The sequence below is a fragment of the Microtus oregoni genome, unplaced genomic scaffold (genome assembly GCF_018167655.1).
Source record: "Microtus oregoni isolate MIOR12 unplaced genomic scaffold, Mior012 000022F_ref0000154, whole genome shotgun sequence".
Lineage (NCBI taxonomy): Eukaryota > Metazoa > Chordata > Mammalia > Rodentia > Cricetidae > Microtus > Microtus oregoni.
The window spans coordinates 30,967,727-30,988,098 of NW_024543081.1; positions in this window are offsets into that span (position 1 = coordinate 30,967,727).

Consider the following 20,372-nt stretch of genomic DNA (forward strand, 5'->3'; position numbering starts at 1 on the left):
ATTTCTACCTCTCGGCTTTGAAAATCTACCAAGAAAAGCTCCCAGAAAAAGGTAAAGAACAAAGATTAATTGTTCCTCCGCCTGCTCCTTATATGACACTTGTCAATCTTTGTGACCTAATTCCTGCTTGCATAGCATGCCTGCCGAGGTCACAGTGGCAGCTGTTGCCACTACCAGCTTTCTTTGTTACATGAGGACTCATCATCAGTTGGCATCCCCTCTTCCTTTCTGTAACACCACTGGAGAGGTTCTAGAAGATCCCAAGTGACTGAGGAGTGAGTAGCCATGGGCAAGTCTGTTTGCTGTCCCAAGCCTGTGACTCTATCCAGTGAGCCAAGAAGGAGAAAGTAGCCAGAGAAACCGAACAGCCTGTGAGGTCCTTGACTCTTCAGAAAGCAGAGGAAGAGAACAGCGGGTCCTCATTTCCTCTGATGCATGAGCCACATCTGTACCTCCTCATCCTGTGGGAACGCCTCATCCCGCACCAGCTGTCCGTGAACACCAATTCTCTCCCAAACACTCCCATCTCCTTGCATTCTATTCCTGCCTCATGGAGGTTACTTGAGTGATCTAGTCTGTTACCATCATGGTGGGGAGCATGGTGGCATGCAGGCCGACGTGGTGCTGGAGGAGGCGCTGAGAAGCCTTCAACTTGTAGGCAACAGGAAGTCAGCTGTGACACTGGGTGGTAACCTGAGCATAGGGAACCTCAACGTTCACCCCCACAGAAACACACGCCCTCCAACAAGGCCACACCCACTCCAACAAAGCCACACCTTCTAATAGTGCCACTGCCAGTGAGATTATGGGAGCCAATTACATTCAAACTATCACACCTTTCCTTCCTTAAGTTGCTTCTATGGGGCATTTGATCACAGCAATGAGAAAAGCAACTAATACAGCCCTGGGACACAGAAGGTGAATGGATCCCAGCTGACACCTAACAAAGTAAAACGTACATGCCTCCAGGTTCATCAACCATCAGAACTTCAGGGTTTGAACTACAGCACAACGAACCAAAGCACAGCTAGTACAGACCCCACAGACAATCCTGAACCAATGGGCACACCGTGGATTAAGCCATAAATCATCCTTTGCTAAATAGTTTGGGCATTTAGCTTTTGCTTTCTGCCAAGGAATAAAGAGGGATACCAGCCCAAGTGGACAAGGAAACAAAGGATGAGAAGCAAAGCCCAGGACATGGTTCCACAACAGCCCACCCTATCTGCACCCGCTAGTCCATTTGTTCTCGACACGTGGGTCGCGACTCCACGGGGGCCGCATAACTGATATTTACATTATAATTTATAGCAGTAGCAAAGTTGCAGTTATGAAGTAGCAACAAAATAATTTTATGGTCGGGGGTCACCACAATCTGAGGAACTGTGTTAAAGGGCAACAAATTAGGAAGGCGGGGAACCACTGCTCTCGTCTTCCACGAAGCGACACCAAGACGGAATTGTACAAACAGGAGATTCACTACCGGTAAAGAAAGGAGAAGGGACAGCAGAAAGCATTCCAACAGTGACGAAGTCTGGACACCATGAAAGGAAAAAGCAAAGGGACCACTGGGAAGAAAATCTCCCAGTTCTGAGACAGTTTCCACCAGCATAGTGGGAGGCCCTGAAGCCAGGGCTGCCCCTGGGGCACTCAGTTAAGAGCCAGCAGCCAGAGCAGCCACAGCACACAGTTCTGGGGGTACCAAGTGGCAGCTGATGATGACCTGAGCCCCTGCAGTGGGTTCTTTCAAGAAAGAGGTAGAAGCGGTGTGGCGGCGCTGTGGTCTGCAAGGGCTAGCGGAGGAAGCTTGGGCCAAGTGGAAAGTGGGCTATGTTAGCGATAAAATCCAAACGACATGACCCCATGCCCCTTTGCTTGCTAGCTTTAACACTGACAATATTCTCCACAATCAGAACATTTTTTTTTAATTTTTGCAGAGTCCTCGAGGATGATATCATTCCAGGATCCAAAATTCCCAAGGATGGATGGGTTCACGCATCTGCGCTCATTCCTTTCCTGGGACCAATGAAGGCTACAGTACTCACTCCCAGCTCCTCGTTTCACACAGAAAGCAGGTGACACCCAGAGGAGAGGAGGATAGTACCAAGGATCACACCATCAAACAGAGGCCAGATCCTAGAATCTCCAAGATCTATACAGGATTAGTGAGGAGACAGAGCATCTCGATTTCAGGACGGCACGTGTTGTGAGGTTCATTCATTTACTCCACATATGTTTCTTTAGCATCCACTAGATTATTAAGCACTTACTATGTGAATGCTGCCTCCGGGGACCGGGAAAAGTGGTGAGCGCAGGTGCGGGGGAGGGGGGGGGGGCATTGGGGAACTTTGACTCTTTGATGGTGCAGCTCAGAAACACAGTTTCAGGATCCCAGGCTTGGCTCTAAATCCACCTGGGGTTGAACAAGGTCTCTCCCTGCTGTGTGCAAGCTGCATATTCTTTCCTATGCCAGTGAGGTCAATTACTCTCTCACAGTTTTGCTGTAAAGCTTTTCCAGACTCGCGAGTCAGTGCTTTTATTAATTACTGTATTAGCTGTTTTACATACCCTAATTATCTCCCCACGGCACAGACAATGGCCTTTTTTAAGACTTTTTTTCTTACTCTTTCTGGTAAAAATAGAAAATATGAATATGTATGTATTTCTAACCTTTTTCAGAAAACACAACACGAGCGCCACCTTCTGGCGATAATGAGAAATATCAATATTGATTCCCACAGTCTCGACTAGAATGACAACAATAAATATAAAAATATTAATGAGTCAGATCTCGGGAGGCAGAGGCAGGCGGATCTCAGTGAGTTCGAGGACATCCTCGTCTCAGAGCTAGTTCCAGGGCTGCCAGGGCTACACAGAGAAACTGTCTCGATAAAACAAAAAAAAAATCAAATAAAAACATAATAGAGTCAACAATTTCTTCTGTCAAGTGTCTTAATTCCTCTAATGGTATAATTAATTATTCTAAAATCTATAATAAAAACTATAGTTAACACTGGCCAAAACATGTCATGGCGGGCGTGGGCGGTAGCATGGGCATTTCTACAGTTCTGAGAGTTGGAGATCAAGTCTGTGATATTCACAGGCCAACTGGCTGATTTCTGCTGTTCCCTGAAATTTAAAGACTTTGGAGTGGAAGGGCAAATTGGGGAAGTGAACTGCATAGCAACTTCCTCAAGATAAAACTGCTGTCAAAAAAAAAAAACAAAAAAAACAAAAAACTTCCGTCTTGTAAAGACGCTCTTTAATACACCAGATGTTTAAAGGGAAGGTGAAGAGTCCACTTTGCGGGAGTCTTCCTGGAGCTCATGAAGCAAGCAATCTGAATGCTTCAGGAAGTCCCTGAAACTAACATGATCCAAGAGAGTCCTGCCTTTGCAAACACGTAACACTAAGGATCATGAAGAGACTCTCGGAAAAGCTTGGGTGTCTAGAAGACCCTCAATTCAACTAAGCCACTTAGAAGAAGCAGAGACAACATGAACTCTCGGCTGAGCTACCTAGACCTGGACCAGGCAGCTCAGCTAAGTTGCCTAGAAGCATGAGACAGGCCAGGCTGCCTGGAAGAGGCTCACACTCACTGAGCCACTAGTCTCCAAAATGTTGAACTGCCTGCAGGTTCTGCAGTTCTAGTACATTCTCTCCCATTCTGGGTTAGGCTTTGGGTGGGATGCGGCTGTCTTTGAGTTGCTTCCAATAAAACTCACTATTGACCAAGTTGCTCTTTGACGAGATCCTTACTTTTGGATCTGTCATCAGCTCCCTATCTGAGGTGAAGTAGACAGTTACCCATGTCTCCCTAGGTACCCTAGTTAGTAGTTGGTGCTGTCTTAGTTTGGTTTGGGATTTCATTTTTGTTTGTTTGTTTGGGTTTTTTTGGGGGGGGGTTATTTGACACAAACCGAAGTCATTTGGGAAAAGGGAAATTGAATTGAGCAACCTGTGGGGAATTTTCTTGATTAATTATTGCTGTGGGAGGACCCAGACCACTGTGGATGGTGCCACCTCTCCTGGGCAGGTTGTCCTTGGTTTTATTTAAAGATGATAGATGGAGAGAGAGAGAGAGAGAGAGAGAGAGAGAGAGAGAGAGATAACAAAACAACCAGACTGAGCAAACTATGAGGAGCAAGCCAGTTAGTACCATGGCCTCTGCATCAGCTCCGGTCTCCAGGTTCCTGTCCTCCCTTCCTTCACTGATCAACTGAGACCTAGGAGTTGTAAGCTGAAATAGGTCCCTTCCTCCTCAAGTCGCTTGGAGTCTGTAGTAGGAGGCTGCTTGTTTGTTTCCTGAAATAATCACACAGAAACTATATTATTTAAATCACTGCTTGGACAAACACTTAAACATATTGCTAGCTAGCTCTTATATCTTTGGTTAACCCATTTCTATTATTTTAAATTTTACCATGAGGCTCATGGCCTACCGGCAAGGTTCCACCTGACAACTTGAGTCTTTCCCCTCTGGTGGCTACATGGCATCTTGTGACTCCACCTTCTTTCTCCCAGCATTCAGTTTAGTTTTCCCACCTAACTCTACTCTACTAATCCACTGGCCAAAACAGATTCTTTATTCATTAACTAATAAAAGTTACACATTTACAGAAGGACTTCCCATACCCAGAGGCATAGTGTTTTATCACAGTCTAGAAAACTTAAGGAATAATGTCACATAGCAGACTGTCCCAGGGGCTAGGTGGTGCAACCAAGATCTGAATTCCTTTTATTCTTCACTCATGCATGAGTTCAGACTTCCTGACTCCCCAGTCCTCACTACTTAGCAAACTGGTGGCGCCCTCAGCCTATAAACAAGCCAAACTTTTAAAACACACACACACACACACACACACACACACACACACACTCCTATAAGCACATACACTGCCCAGCACCGACTGGTTCTGCAATTAGCTACTGCTGTGTTACATCCAAGAACAGCAGGCATCACACTGTTGAAGCCATCTTGCCTCTGCAACAGCCTTTAACACTCATCATCAACAATTCACTGCTGTTTGTTTAAGAAGGGAGGAATCCAGGCTAGAGCGATGGCTCAGTGCTTAAGAGCGCTGGCTGCTCTTCCCAAAGAATCCAGTTCAATTCCCAGCACCCACTTGGCAGCTCAAACCTGTCTGTAACTCCCGTTCCTGGATTTCTTGACACCCTCACACAGATATACGTGCAGTCAAAACACCAATGCACATAGAATAAAAATAAATTATTAAAAAAAAGAAAGAAAGAAAGAAAGAAAGAAAGAAAGAAAGAAGGATCCCAAGGTCACAGCCACCCTGAGCCAGACAGGTGAGTTTGCAAGCAACTCCGCTCTTCACTTCAGTTTCCTGCAATGAGGATAATACTCCCGAGCTGTGAAGAGCTCGGTGATGTAATTAAAAGGACTTCGTGTTGGGAAGAGCTCCATCAGGTATTCAACCCTCTCAGTGCTGAGAGAGTTCCTACACAATACCGTTTTATGACCTGCAAATCCTCCGCGGCCTGTGAAGCGACTTAAACACGACTGAGATCTAAGGACTCCGGAGCTGTGACACGCTATGTGATCACGCATTGTTATCTTAGTAGACAAAACGGGTGAGGAGCCCATGGGGACTTCGAGAGTCCACTGTTACTGAGCATTTCCGTGTCCCGGGTTCCACATGGATGCTGCTGAACGATAGTTTGCCACGGTGCAGTGTTCGAGGCTCTGTCTACACAGCAGAAGGAAGATGACCCTCTTTCCATTTCTCCCAGGCTGATGCACTAGGACCAATGGGGAGTTGTGGAGAAGTCAGCTGCGCCTCCTCCTGGACAATAGCAAAAGTGCAGCACCGAAACAGCTCCCTGTTCTCCTGACTCTGTAAACCCTGTGTGTCTCCAACAAGCCTGAGGTTCCCAGGGGAAAGCCACGCCTGTGTTAAAGTCTATGAGACAGACTAACTGATTAGGGTTTCTCAATTACGGAATGCTAAAGTACCCACCCAGCACCAAACCATCTTGGGCTATCTTTAGTTCCTCAATGAGCACCCATTGCCCACCTCTGTCTAATTTAACACTCTGGTGGCGATCACATGAAACCTCTTAGGATGTAGTAAAAGACCACCAGCTCTCACCAATGCAAAGCTAAGAGCATCATCAGGTAACTCTGAAAAAATCCATAGCAGAGACTTCCCATGGTTGGCCAATAAAACTCCTTAGTTTTCAGTTTCCTTTGGTTCTGTAAACATAAAACCTATTTTTATATATAGGGTGTTCTAGTATTGATAAAGACTCTGGAGTCAGACACTGGGGTGACATGCTGATGGATCAAAGAAGCAGTGGAGGAGCGACCAGCTGACCTTCTCTTCACACTTTCCAGACCCAAATGGAAGGAAGAGAAGCTCATGGATCTTCAAGTCCCTCCCTACTCCTTCCTGTGTCTTTCTATCTGTATCCCGAGTCCTCCATATTCTCTATGACTAATTCTTGTCAATTAGTTGCTGACGCCACCCTCAGATTCAAAGTGAACGTCGTCAGCACAGCCCCGGGGTGTCAGAGCCTGACCAAATATCCAACAACAAAAACCTTCAAGAAACTGTTAACACCTTGGACCATGGTATTTGGGGCAATATGAATTCCTGTACCATGGTCCCTGATATTTGGCTCCAGAATAAATTCCTGTTCTCTTCGAGGCGATGTTGACACGGCTGACTGTGCCTCAATTCCACCTCACTTTCTTCCATACCGTGAGCAAGGTCACTCGGAACAAAATACACACACTTTCCAGACGTTTTTTTTTTTACAGGTGGGCGTGGTCATGTTCCACCAATGGAATGCAAACAAACTGGCGTGCACTAGATTCCAGGAAATTCTAGGAACCTTCTTAGCAATGGTTGGCTGAGCTCACTGTCCATTCCTTCAACTTTCTTCCTGGCTGTGTTTTAAAGCAGGCAAGTCTGTGCAAACTCCATTTGGGGCCATGAAGGATGGTGGTCTTGGACATGGAACGATAGAATAACCCAATTTGGGGGGGACTGTGTGGGGTAAAACTGTCACGGGAATCCTAGATGGAATTGCCTGTGTTTGTTCTGTGAGGGGTGTATACCCCTTCAAGCTACTGTCACCCTGAATTTTCCATTGTCCACCACCAAACATAACCCAAACTGACATAGTTTGCCGCCATTCTCATGTGCCAGCATGGCTTCCCTGCCAAGATGAACAGGATAGAAGAGTGTGGGAAAACAGAGCTTTTTATCCAGTGGCTTCCCAGTACCAGCAATCCAGTGGGCATGAGATCCCTTTGCACCGTCAAATTCGCCATAGAACTCAACCATATCACGAATAATTTGTTCAATGTTGACTTCAAAGTACCTACCGCATCCCAAGTGTTCAGTCTATGTGGGAGGCAAGACACGGTCCCAACCCTCAAGTCTCCCAGTCTGATAGAAGGCGGAGATGGCTAAGTCACCGAGCTTGTGCTACAGCAGCGACATCTGATGGTCCTTGGGGACAGGTAAATGACAAGATACAGGCTTGCTCGTAAGGAGTTCTAGGAGACACAGGGACAGTTTCTTAAAGCAGACATTTGAACATGGTCTTAGGGTAATGGGCCATCTGGAATGGAAAGAATGGGGGCACACCACCTGCAGGCAACGGAGGGCTGAGGCCAGCAGATGTCACCCTACCATAGACCACAGACCCAGGCGTGGGGTGCCCAAGTGACCCCTGTGGCTTTTGCTGGCTTTCACTTACCTAGTGACTCAAAGGATGATGTGGAAAAGCTGTGGGCTTGGGGGTGGCTTCTAACTAGGAACTAGGACAGCTTCTGCATTTCAGGCCACTGGTAACCCGTAATGAGACAGAGCAGCTCTGTAGATAGAAAGGGAGGAAATATCGAAGGGCTCACGGCCAGGAGAGAGAGATGAGAGGTGTCGCTGATGCCATAGGTGGAGATGACAGGAGAACAGGCCTGCTGCTTCCTTGCCTGGCCCTCAGAGAGGGCAGTCCTAACCCCACGACTACAGGAACCCCAAGGGGACAACTGATACCATCATGGAGCCTTCTTCCCTCTTCTCTATACCAGGACTGGTCTTAATGTATGAAGTATATCAACAAGGCTTTCAGTGCCCTGTCCCACCCCCACCCCGCTACCCCATCCCCACAGCCATGCAGGTCTGCTTTCTCCAAATCAAGAACACAGCCCATATCTTCTTTGATCCATTCCCACAAAGCCCCTGGCCTGACTCGAACTTGCAGGAATAATCTAGGTTGTGTGAAGGACGGCGGATGTCTTGAGTGCCAGGCACCGGCACCATCGTTGCGATTTAGCCCAGCAAATGGCGAGAGTGATGCCATGACCATTAGACATATTGTGCAGACAAATAAATGGAAACTTGAGAAAGCCAGGAGTGACGTAGCAAACATCTCAGAGCCAGTACATAGAAGATTCCGTCACCAATACCATAGACCATTCTGAGCTTTCTCTTCTGCAGCAGAGGTCACCAGTGTGAGCAAGGCAGGCCATCTGGACCAGAATGGCTGAGGGCACTTTAAAACACCTTCCCTCACAGTCGTGATTATGACCGGTACGGTACCGTGTGAGGAAAGTGTCTTAGAGCCATCGCACTAGCGACCTGCCACATACGAGCAATGGCGCCTTCAGCAAGTCACATAGACTCCCTTGGGCCTTGGTTTCCTCGCCTGAGAACTTGGCACCCGTGTTTCAGGGCACAGCATGTGGTTAAGTGATTCAGATAGACCAGACTAGATTGTGGGGAGTCAACAAAGATGCTGAAAATGCAATCATCACCATTGTTTTATGATTTAATCCCCAAAAAATGACACAGAAAGGGGGAGGGCATCTGTGGATGATGCTGCAGGAGACGTCAAAGGGCTGAATCCCAAAGGGTTTAGGACAGGGAGTAGTTGAATGACTTGGTTTCTATGCGGGGTTTTGTGTCACTGTTATTTCTCAAGAAACATCACCAGACCTGCTGTTGGGACAGGGTGCGTCATCTGCTGGGAGTATGACGTCAGGGATTCTCAGGTGAGCCAGGAGCCTGATGGTAACTCCATCTTGCTCAAGCTGCTCTGTTCGCCAAGAAAGGAACTGCAATTGCTTATAATGACCACGAGGGGGAGGCAAATAGGGCTGCATGAAGAAACCAGAGTCCTTAACTACTATCCACTTTGTTTTCTCCCATGCTGTTTCTTTTCTTACAAATGCCTGGCTCTAGCCCTTTATCCGAGTGTCACCTTCCCAACTGGCTTCTTCATAAGCCACAGAGGATGAGAGAGCCAAGGACACCAACACTGTGCTGCTGGCCTGAGATTGACCTTGACTGGCATTCTCTAGCCTTCCCGGGTTTCCACCCTATTTCTCCAGCACGACCATCCGTTCTGTGACTTCCAGACAGACTTCCAGGCTCACAGTCCCCCTCCGCAGCTTGCACAATGGCAGAAGTTGCTAGATGCTCCCCAATCCTGTTTCCTCTTTTCCCCAGGCACGCAAGACCACCGGATCTCCCTTGCAGTCAGCTCAGTGGGATTCTGGCCAATGGGGGCTCATCACGGCCTCTGACCTATTGCCACACTTTCTCTTCCCCTTCCACAATGACTTCAAGAGCTCCTTGGTTAAGAGGACAGTCACAAAATAGAAAGGGCCAGGTCCTCGCGTAGCTCTTCACTGAAAAGACACACTCCCAACTACCACATACTAAGTAGCATTAAAGCATAAATAACTATAAAACCAACAAGAGCAGAAGGATGTTGGCAACAGAATCTGGAGTTTACTTCTTAGACTGACACCAGCCATAACCCTTAGCTAACCCAATTCCCCTCGCCACTGGCACTGCTGTTTCTGTCATGGTTATTGTTAGTTAGTACAGTAGCTGTTCAAACAGTCTTAGTGGTAGTGTTTGGGTAAAGACCCAAAGGCCACTCAGCATGACCTGGAGAGAAACACTTCCCACAGAGCGGTCCATGTAATGCATGCTACAGGGAGCCTTTAAAGACAAGGAGACAAGACAGCTACATCCTGGTTGGCAGTTGCAGGGAGAAGCAAGCAAGCAGTTTAACAAGAGCCAAGAACATGCAGTTAGCTGGGGCATTTCAACCCTGAATTTCTAGAACAGGGTTGGGTGCTTTGCCCTGGACTTTTCAGGGCAGGGGGTAGAAACCAAAGATGGCTTCAGCTGAGACAAGATGGAGAAACCTTTGTCCTGTTACAGTAGAATGTGTCATTATTAAATTACCAATAATGTGTAGAATGCATCAGGATTAGACATTAGTTCTTAACCCCTGTAAGGTAGCTACTTTGTACAAGGTCCAGTCGTCCACTGGGGTCCACAGAGGATTATTTCTGTGAGCACTCAAGTCTTTTATATAGTGATGCTACATGTGCCCATGACCTGTGCACATTCTCCTGTGTCCTTTAAGTCACCTCTGGATTGTTCATTACTCCTAACACGGTGTCAACGTACAACAAGCATCACGGTGACACTTCGCGGGTTAGAGAATATGGACACTTGCTACAGGTGCAGTTTTCCCCAGATGTTGATGGCTGGCACTGCCTGAGGATGTGGAATCTACAGATGCAGAAGTGCTGGATCTGGAGACCTCCACAGCTACAGCAGGACCACTCAGATGATTAAGAATCTGATGTGTGACGCTCAGCACAGACCAGGTAATGAATACAGAGAACGGTGCAGAGACAGTTGTGACGAAGATGGTCCCATGACTGGCAGGATTGTTTCCTTCATCTGCCCTCTACTCCTCGTATAACTTCAGGAATTCATAGGTGTTATCGATTCCATCAAATCCTGAAATCCTCACTGAAACCTTGTATCTGTAAGGCTAATCTATACCATTGGAAACGCCAGCCTCGACCGACACAGCTAAAGCAATGACCTGCTCAGGCCTCACTCCCACCCTGGCCCCCACCCGGTCCCTCGCCTATAAAATGGAAATGATGACACCGCACGAAGACTGAAAACAAATCCGTAGACGCAGAGCAGGCTCGTGAACAGAGCCTCTGTCCCTTCTCAAGACTTTCCCTGACACGAAGCCAAGAGTGACAGCCAAGCTGAGCACCCGGGCAAGCAGCCGCTGTTGCTGCTGTTTGTCTCAGCCTTGATAGGAACTGAAGGTGTGGGAGAGAGGCGTGTCCCCGCTTCTTGATCTGCAGGAATGCCCTGAGGAGTTAGCTACTGCTGCAGACTCGTGCAATCCACCCGCACAAATGCGCTGGAGAACAAGCTGCATTTTCAGCCAGCTTCTAGGGAAATGGACACAGCAGTCCCCAGTTTTCATAATATTTAATCATTTCTTTCTTAACATCTTATATTGCTCAATGTTCCTTGTTTTTTGGCAGGGGAGAAGGTGTTCAAGACAGTATATCTTGGTGTAACAGCCCTAGCTGACCTGGAATTCGCCCTGTAGACCAGGCTAGCCTTGAACACAAAGATCCACCTGCCTCTGCCTCCCGGAGTGATGGGATTAAACACATGTGCCACCACTGTCTGGCCTCAGTATTCCTTCTTAAGTACACAGTAGGCCCTCCAGATTTGTGTGCTCCACATTTCTATGGTGGATTTAAACAACTAGGAGGATCAGTGTCCAACACACAGTAGGGAGGCAGCTGGGAGAATCAGTGCCCAGCACACAGTAGTAGGTAGACAGCTGGGAGAATCAGTGCCCAGCAAACAGTAGGGAGGCAGCTGGAAGGATCCGTGCCCACCACACAGTAGGGAGGCAGCTGGGAGGATCCATGCTCAGCACACAGTAGGCACTTGATAAACAGTAGTTATTTTCATTATGAATGAACACACTTGCTACAGATAGAAAACAACCTCAAAGGCTGGGGATGTTGCTCAGTTGGGAGACTGCCTGTCTTACACTCATGAGGCCATGTCCCCAACACTGCACACACAGAGAAAATGAAAACAGCCATGAAACGGTGGGCATAAGCCATTAACCAGCAATACAGCCAGCACTCTGGTTGTAACGCATGCCCGACAGTCCTCTTAAACAGCACCTTCAAAGGACAGCTACCTAGGGGGTCATTTTAGTGCGACTTCAGACTTGCTTTTCCATTTCTCGCTTGCCTGAGAGCTGGACCGTGCACAGAAGGCCGATGTCTTAATCCACTGTTTTGGTTCCTCTAGAGGCAGCCAGAAGACACACATCTGCCCTGAGCTCTTGTGGGAAACAAAGCTACTTCTCAAAGCCAGTTGCTCAACCCCAGGCTCATTAGCACTTTCTACTTCTTGAGGTTTGTTTATCTACAGATCTTAACCTGCCTCCAAACATTCATTAATACTCCCAACACCCTGTGAGCCCAGAATCACAGTCCCCATTCTGCAGATGGGGAAAATGATAGACAGGGCAATTAAATGATGGGCCATTAAGTGAGGAACTGTGGCAAGAAGGAAAGCAAAGACTCCTGAAGATCCAGGCTGGGGAGAGGGGTGGCACCCCACAGACCAGGTGCCCACACAGGACAGAGGCCACATTGTTCCCTTTGCTGGTAGCATCCTCAGGGTGAGGTCAAATCCCTGCTTGAGGTCAAATCCCTGCACTCTGATAGACATGTATATGTCAGACATTTTTGTTGGTTGGAAAGTGGTGGAAGCTCCCCCAAAGAACCAATTGCTCCCTCCTTTTCCGCTGCTACCGGAACAGTGAAGGTGATCAGGGTGTTTCCTGTTAAACCAGATTCGAGTGGGAGATTATAGCCCAGAAAAAGGAAGAGGCCTGTCGCCATCTTAAGGAAGGTGGCTAAGGAAACAGATGCATCATCTAGCAAAGCAAGGTAAAGGACGGAAGTGGACGATGGGACAGGAGTTTAGGAGCCACAGGAGGGTCAAAGCTTAGATGAGGAAGACGCATAGAGAATCTTCAGAGTGTGAGGCACTTCTAATTCAGCAAGAAAGCTTTTAGAGTCTGTTCAAAACAAAGAACTAGAATATTTGTGTGAACTCTCAACTCATTTATCACGTCAAAGGCCCCACCTCTCTCTCAACTGTTGCTCTAGGGATGAAATTCCAACACAGGAAGTGAGGTGTACATCCAAAACCCTGCAGCTTCCAAGTGCCATATACTGATACCATGAAGCCACCAAATATTTTTAAGAAGCTTAACTCCATGAAGAAAAGTTCATAATAAATAAAGAGGGGGCTTGAGAAATGATGGCTCAGCAGTTATGAGGGCAGAAGACTGGGGTTCAGTTCCCAGCACCCACATAACTCACAACCATTGGTAATTCAAGTTCCAGGGGACCCAGTTCTGTCCTCTGGCCTCCAAACACTAGACACACACATGCAGATACACAGACATACATGCAAGTAAACACAAATATTCATAAAATAAAAATACATAAATCCTTTTGAGCCAATCCTTGGTAGAGTTCCTCCTTGCCAGCATTTCCCTGAGTTGTTCCTTGTCAGCATCTCCCCGAGTTCCTCCTTGCCAGCATTTCCCTGAGTTCCTCCTTGCCAGCATCTCCCTGAGTTGTTCCTTGTCAGCATCTCCCCGAGTTCCTTCTTGCCAGCATCTCCCTGAGTTGTTTCTTGCCAGCATCTCCCTGAGTTGTTCCTTGCCAGCATCTCCCCGAGTTCCTTCTTGCCAGCATCTCCCTAGCTCTGTGGACCACGCATCAAGAACAAGTACTCATCACTGTGTCCCTCAAGGCACATCTGGCTTCTGGAAGATATCCAGAACCACCCAAAAAAAGACAAACTTGGGAACAGAACTATTACCAGCAACTAGGCATCCACACTGCCCATGGTGAGCTTTGATTGGCCTATTTTAGCCAGAACCTCCCATTCTGAGGTACACATGATATACTGTAAGAGATCCACCATTCAGAGGTAGCAGGCTGTGAGGGTTTCCTTAAAGAGAACATGACCTATGTCCTGCACCACACATCTCTGGGGCTTCAGCAGCTCCATCCTCCTGTGGAGCCCTTCTTTGGGGTTCCAGTGTGCTTTTTTTCACAATGCGTGACTTCTTCCCTTAAAGGGTCCAGTGCGTGTCTGACTCCATAGACCACTGCTAAGTGAAAAAAAAAGAAGAGAGTCTAAAAGTTGGAAAGAGGTTGATAAAAAAAATAAGGAAGTCCAACCTCATTAAAGCCAGAGAATTAAAGCTATCTTCTCAGTGTCCTGGCACTAAGGTCTTGACGTTTTACCCATTGGTGAACTGATGGAGGCAAAAGATGTCAGCCAAGTTCAGGGCCTGTTCTAGTTGCTGCTCCTACGTGACTGTAGCTTGTCAGTGCTTTTCCCAATGTCTGATTCCTGCCTTCCATGTTCCTAAACTAAAGCTGAAAGTGGTACATTGCACAAAGTTAGGAAGCTGAGCGTTAATGCGCGAATCAATCCCACACCAGTTTGGATTCAAAGGGGTATTTATTTAGGGGAAACTTAAAGAACACCGAACAGCCAGAAAAGGAGTCTTGTCGCTGGAGCAAGAGCCGGGAGCAAGAGCCAGAACCAAGAGTGAGCAGAGGCTTGCCGCTCTTTTTTTAAAGAGAAATAGACCACGCCCCAGTGGGCTGGTATTTCAGCTGCTATTGGCTAAAGGAGCGGAAGGCACTCTGCAGCAGAGCGGTGTGTGACTTTTCCTTGTAAGACATGAGCAAACATCTATTCACCCCAGATATGTCATCAACAACAGGCTGAAGAAATAATCCCACCAAAGTCTAACTTAGTGGGTTTACTAGGGCTTGCTACAGGAATGTGGATAAAGAGTTCCAGGAGCGTGGATGACCCAAAGGCAGCTACATCAACAAAAACCCATCCCATCCTGGACAATGGCTCACAAAACTGCATCCCTGGAGCTCCGTGCATGAGTTATAGGAAACTTGGCCAATCAAAGAATCTCCCCCTCCCTCAGTCATTTTTACCCTTTAGATAGGTTTTTGGGAGGGGCCTCATGATTCTCGTAAGTTTCAGGAAGTTTCTTACAACTGTGAGTTTTGACTACTTCCTGGGCCTTGTCAGTAAGTCTTGACCAGCCTCCCTCAGGGATGAAGGGAATAGATAGATAGCTACATAACCCTGAGAAAAACTTGGGCCTGACAACATCACACTAATAACTCAGAGACTAAGGCACGACCCAAACCCACTCTCTGGCAATTGACTTGCCATTCAGGGCACTCTCACTGGCAGCCTATACAAAGAACTTTGTAAGGTCCCCACACTTGAGGATGCATCGTCTCAAGGAGATGAAGACATAGGATGCTTAGAAAGACACGGGTCACATATTTCGTCTGAGCTGTGCCTTTTGTCCCTCTCAAAGCCAGTGCTTAGCAATTCTCGCACCGCTTGCAGCAATCTTGATAAATGAAGGAACCTCTGTGACTCTCCATGGGACCTCCCTCTGAGTCTAAGCCCAGAGACGCCTGGCTCTCAGCTTGTCTAGACACCCAAGGGAAGATTCACGGCAGCTGACAGAGGAGGCCAGGGAGGAATTACTGAGCAAACTCCTACAAAAGGTAGAGAAGTTAGAGAGACGGGGATGGCAGGGGTCATACCGCTTAACCACTTTCCCGGAGCACATGTGGAGCATCTAATCACCGTTTCTTTTTGTTTCACAGAGGAAACAAAAGGAGAATTTTCTGTCGGGCTACTGATGGAAATGTGTACATCAAACAGAGGAGGCCAACCTACCGAGTTCAGCAAGGGCTCCCAGCCTGGTAGTCACTGGCCCTGGAGCAGGTACATTTTAAACAGTCTTCAGGAAATAGGCTTTGAGATGGCATCCCTGGCCATGATCTTTTATCTTATCTAGGATCCACAATAAAAAAATAAAAATGTGTATTTGTAGGGATCTCAGGTCCACTCATTTGAGGATTTTCTTATTAATCTCCAGTAAAACAAACAAACAAAATCTTTCCCCAATCAAAGTCTATCATTTGGCCAAGTTGAGGAACCAAGGAGCCTTCCAAGAACCCTAAACCAATGTGTTGTTCTTACACTGAAACTCAGTAGTCCCAGATTTCTCTGAACAGGACAATTACCTGTTGCTTTATCCACAAATTCAAGGTTTGTTTTCTTGATGATTTTTGGAGGTCTATTTGATTGCATATGATGAGCTGGTTTGTTTGTATTCTAGAATTGCTCACTCCACCTCTGAGTTCACTGTTTTTACTGTGTTTACATTCAGTAAGCCTCTAACCTCAGTTCCGGAGCCCGGGGAAACAGAGACACACCCAGCTATGATTGGGTAGCTAGCCTTGCCTCCTGGAGCAGTGTCTCATTGTGTAGCCTAAGTTCCCCTCTGTCTCCTGACCCTCTTCTTCCCAAGTGCTGGGATTACTGACATGAATCACCATACTCAGATGGATCTTGACTCTCAACCCCATTCCTGGGCACAATTTCTTCTGCCTTGTCAAACACAGAAAGATGATAGAAAGGGAAAATGTGAGCTTCAAATTCTAGTGGATGAAACACAGGTCTTCATCATCACCTTATTACTGGTGTAGTTTGTTGTTGCTGCTGGTTTTATTCTATTGTAGGATGCTCTCTGGGTCTTAAGAAAGCTACCAGAGACTTCCACCAGCATCTGAATCCCCAATAAGTTTGAATTTACGATGTGTCTGTAGCGTCTCTGAGTCATTCGCATGCACAATAGTGATCGACAAATGTCCAGGAGTTACTTTGGACTTGTGGTCTTCAGTTCCCCAGGAAAGAACACCCTACAGGCCAACTTAATACATCAAACCCTTGTCTTCTAGGCTAGAATGGAGTCAGTCTATGCTCTGAGAGCATAGACAAATGCTGAAAAAAAGCCAATTTTAATAAAGATTCATGTTCCGCCACCAGCACTGAAGAGCTTGGGTTCAGCCTTTCTAGAGGAGCTATCAATTTTCTAAGTCCAAGAGGTCTATCCTTCACCCTTTCCCCTCATCCTAAATCCTCCCAAACCCTAAAGAGATCTCTAATGGAGTGGATCGTTGCAAATAAGAGATTCTTTAAGGACTTTTGAGACAAGTTAGCCAAAAATAGGAACCCTGGGCCAAGTAGATCTGGTTTGAGTCCTAGCTCTGACTTTCTCTAGCTACAAGATAAGTGTAAATACAAACTTCTGGCCCTGTTTTCAGTTAGCAGTGAGCATACAAATTCCTACCTGTCTGATTGGTCAAAAATGAAACCTGCATATAAAATGCTAGAATCCTACATGTAAAATGCTAGAATCCTGCCAAGAGCATGCTGCACACTCGGTGACATTTCCAATTCACGCACACACACACTGTCTAGAAAGTGAAGGGGTCAGTGGGTAACCTGTATAACTTACCCTGAACCTTGGTTTCTTCACGTGTAAAGTGAGCCTAGAGGAACCTACCTTAGACTGTTCTTGTGAGGATTAAATGAGTCGTTCATGTACTAGCACCTCACGCTTAAGAAATGGCCATGTCCCTTCCAGGAATCCTTTAACAAGATGGAGAGAGAGAGAGAGAGAGAGAGAGAGAGAGAGAGAGAGAGAGTTCTGGCAATGAAAACAAGAGTAAAGAATATCCATAAAACACCACATCAAATCACATCACTTCCTCTCTCAGATACTGTCCATGGGGCCTTAGTGCCTGAAATGGTAGAATTCAAATGCCAGGTCATCTTCCAACCTTATTTCCTGCCATTGCAAATTGATCTTTCTACACCACTGTTGGGTAACACGGGTCTACTCGTACCTATTTTCACAACGCTCTTGAACCTCATCATTCCTCTCTGTGGTTCTGTGGTTCAACCAAACACGTATTCCTATGGAATGGTTATCTCCCATCTTGTCATTCTAAGTCTGTGTTCAGGCCCTAGGGGTTCGTTTGTGGTCTGTATCTGTCAGTCAAGACAGTTTCTCACTACTCCAGGGCACCCACGGATGTATCTCTGTCATCCATAAGCCATTGTTAAAGGGTGGAATGACACAGGGTAGGGACTGTTTTCTCAACATCCACTGCTAACCTCAGCAGATATGTTAATCAACCCTGTTAAAGTACATGCCTAGAATCCGTGTGACATTTTTAGCATCCGTCGCCCATGACCTCAACTTGTCCAGAAACAATCTCAAGTTGTCCATGGATCCTGCCATGTAAAACCATGCCAAAATCCAGCCACTCTGCTCTTGAGGTTGTCCTGAGACACCTAATTTAATCACTGTACTCACATTATAAATGGGCTTAGACCGAGATATCAGGTTCATTTTTTCGTGATGGGCTAGCCTCTGCTGCAGTGACAAGCTGGTACGCTGGTTAGTTTAACTGTCAACTTGACACAACCTACAATCACCTGGGAAGAATCTTAATTAGACAATGTCCACATCAGGTTGGCCTGTGGGCAAGTCTGTGGGAGGCTGTACTGATTATTAATTGATATAGAAAGACCCAGCCCAGTGTGGGCAGCACCACTCCCTAGGCCGACAGTCTTGAACAGGAGAAGAGGAGAGAAATGGAGCCGGCAAGCAAGGAACAAAGCAATCATTCTCTCTTTACTCTTGACTGTTCATGCAATGTAATTAGTTGCTTGATGTCTCTCCTTAATCTCCCTAAAATGACAGACTGCAACCTGAAATTATAAGCTAAAATAGACCCTTTCTCCTCCAAGTGGCTTCCTGTCATAGAATTTGTGACGTCAACAGAACTGAAGCTAGGGCAGTCAGGAAATCTCTGCCGCTTAAACCCCTGCAATGTTATTCTCCACACACATGCGGTGCAGAGAAGGTCAAACAGAAAACTGCATCAGGCTGGACGGTCACCTGGAACAGTGTCCCCAAAGACTGCCAAGGCAAAAAAGGAGAAGGCTACATGAGGCCTACCCATGAACAGTCAAATTTCCAAACTGATCCCAGGGCACTGCACCTGCCTAACTGTGAAACGTCAGGACAAAAATGAGTCTTTGGTGGCACTAGCTGTCTCTGTAATACCTGGGTGTGTTGGTGTGACCTCATGGTGACTCCCTGACCCTCCCCCCCACCCCCCCGCCGTGGTCATTCACCTTAAATACTCAGCTGCAGAATCATCCATGCTGACGCTTGGGACGGATTCCATTAGCATCAGCCACTTTAGTCATAAGTGCCGGCTCAACCACCTAGATGTTCCCAAATATTGCTCAAGAAGTCCCTTTCATGTCTAATCCTCTGACCACCCGAGGAAAAGAACTCTCCGTTCGGAACAACCTGCTTGATTAGTCTGATTAATGAATTTCTGAAGTTATTTTGGTTGGTCCTCCCACCCTTGACGCCACAATTCGCCTGTGGCAACTTGTGTGTAGATTAACGAGGCTTTCAGGAGTGAGTGGAAAAGTGTTCATTACTTTAATTATCCACACCTTCAATTGAGGGCAGCGCAGGCTGTCGGGACACAGCAGAGCATCTGCTCTAGAGAGGAGCCTGTGCTTAGTGTTGCTCCGCCAGTGGGGTGTCCCTGGAAAGGCAAGAAGGTGCGGAACTGGGGGGAAAGTAGATACATAGCCAGAGATAACAGGAAATCTTTAGCATGAGTACCTGGTTGCATGCTGAATGCAATTATTAAGCCCCGAGGACAGATAAGCCTGTTGAAGCGGATGCCTTCCCATATGGCTACCCAGCTTAATCCTTATACGGCTCAGGGTTTAATCTCCCCTAAGTCAGCACGAACAATCAAACAACAAAATGCTAAGTCTAGCCTCCTCCTGGACCCATCTGATATTATGTCTCATTTCTGCACTTTGGACCAAGACTCAGTGGCTCAGAGCCTTGCCAGGGTTCCTAAGTACAGTGAGTGCCTTCGGTCCAGGGACCCACCCCTCCCCCAAGGACCTAGTCCAATGTCTGAACTTCCACCTGGGGGGGGGAGGAGGGGGAGTTGTACTGCTTCTCCGTTGCCCCTCTACTGCCAAGATGCCTGTTGCTCCTCTCATTTGAACTTTTGCAGGGCTCTGCCCACTGAGACTTCCAATTATTGTCCCGTATGTGGGCATTCACTTTGGCCTCCCCCGCCATTTCCATCACTTATGTCACAAGCATCAAAGTAGCATCCCTGCTGGCCCCTGTGGCATAAGGGCAGTACATGGTACTTATAGACGAGGTTCATGCTCGGAGAACAGTCATTCAGGAAAGGGGGCTCCAGAATCTTCCAACTGCTCTTCCTCAAATTCTTGTGATGAGGAGAATCCCTGGAACCTTCTAAACTACCAGACTCAGAGCCCTAGCAAAGAAACTTTAAGCCGAGGCCTAAATATTTTCAACACCCAGGAAGTTCTTATTATGAAACAAATATGGAAAGCACAGGAAAATGACCTTGTGACCGCAGTAGTGACTATTCATTAAGTTTTTATGTTAGCCAAGGTGTGTGTGTGTGTGTGTGTGTGTGTGTGTGTGTGTGTGTGTCTGTGTGTGTGCCTTGATGCCTCACCAAG